Raw genomic sequence first — 1,737 nt, forward strand, 5'->3', positions numbered from 1 at the left:
TATATGTCTTGATATGTCTTGATTTTTTAGAGCCCCAATAATATCTACAGTCATCAAACTAGTGTCGCATACTTTTTCAAAGAAGAAATTGTGCACAATAAGCAGTTAATGAAAAGATAAATTTGAAAAGTAGTATCTAAGTCATTAAAATTGTATAAATACAATTAATTTAACACTTCATATACTTTCACTTTTTTCTTTAAAGCATATACTTATCATAAAGTTGAAGGTTTCTCTTAAATATCCTAAGTTACTCATTTAAGCTGGAATTTCAATGTTTCCCATTTAAAATAAGAAGCCCTCTTTATGCAATTACTGGAATCCCCTCTAAGTCAAAAATAGTAGCTTTAAGTACTAGAACTTTCAAATACTTATGAGTTATTTTATACAGTATATGCAAATATTTTCTTAAAAACTTTAAAGCGATTTAACTAATGATCATTTCTATTAATTTTTTCTATTAAAGTTTAAAGCTGGAAACTATCTTTGCTTGTTTTGCTTACATTACAATATAAAATTATGTCGTAGAGTTTTTGCAAATAGAATACTGTGATAAACAATGAATGGAAATTAAAGTGGGGAGCTCAAAAATAAAACTAAAAGTGTCTATAAAATTATCTTAGCGTGACTGTGGCTTTCATTTCAAAATGTCTAAACTCTTAAAAATGGAACAGAATCAGATTTGAAAAATGTATACCAAAGTAAATCATTTTATTTGGAGACATTTAAAAATAATTACTGACCTTCTACAATGGTTTTGACGTTGGAAGTCAAAATTTAAAAATGAAAAATCATGTCATGATGTTTCTGTTAAATTCTCTTTGAAAAGAATATTAAGGTGTACTCTCTGTTGGGTTCCTACTTATCCCACATAGAAACCTTTTTTTAACAGAAAACAAATTAAGGGGACAACTGAAGCCAATTATTGTACTGACTTTTCTTTGAAAATTAAGCATTTTATTTCTGAAAAAGTGTAAAAATCTTACATTAGAATAGTACAATAATAATTGCCAGTAAAATTTACAATTCTCCTTGTAAAGAATACGCAGTAAGTACAAAATAAAAATTCCGCACGTCTATTATGATACAAAACACAGGTTAAAATAAGAAATGATAATTTTGACTTCTTTCTTGTGTAAACATGTTAATCATTTTTTCCTTTTCATGAAAAAGTACACCAGACAAGTGTCCTCAAATAAAAAAGTATTGCTTCGCTGGCATTCTTCGAGACCTTTGCTATTTCTGTATTATTCTTATTTTGAACGCTATTTTTTAACGCCTGCACCAGACCTGAGAACCTCTACACCTCAAAAAAGGCTTAGGTGTTTGTTGTTTGTAATTTGCCAAAGTCAGAGAAGTCCCTAGTGCCTCTACAGGGCGGACCCCCTACCCGCACCCGAGTTGGGGGCTGCATCATAGGACGACTTTGCATAAATAGAGGGACCCGCAGAGCCGAAAGGCGCGCCCGAGCTGTTGCCCAACAGTTTCGTCCGAGAATCCGAAGCGGCGAAAATGGGCGCGCGAGGTCAGGAGGGGCCGCGCCCAGACAGCAAACCACCAAACCACCAAGATGCAAAAGGAGCCGAGATTCCTACCTTCTCTTTCTCAAGCGCGCTAACATTGCGTTATTAACAATTTGAAATCCTAGCAGTAAAGTTCTCGACACTGGACAGGGCAGTCCCTTGGTGCAAAGTCCCCAGGGCGGCTGACGAGGAGACGGAGGAGGCGGCGGCCGCC

Source organism: Otolemur garnettii, unplaced genomic scaffold (genome assembly GCF_000181295.1).
Source record: "Otolemur garnettii isolate 467f Iridium unplaced genomic scaffold, OtoGar3 scaffold00017, whole genome shotgun sequence".
In the NCBI taxonomy this organism is placed as follows: domain Eukaryota; kingdom Metazoa; phylum Chordata; class Mammalia; order Primates; family Galagidae; genus Otolemur; species Otolemur garnettii.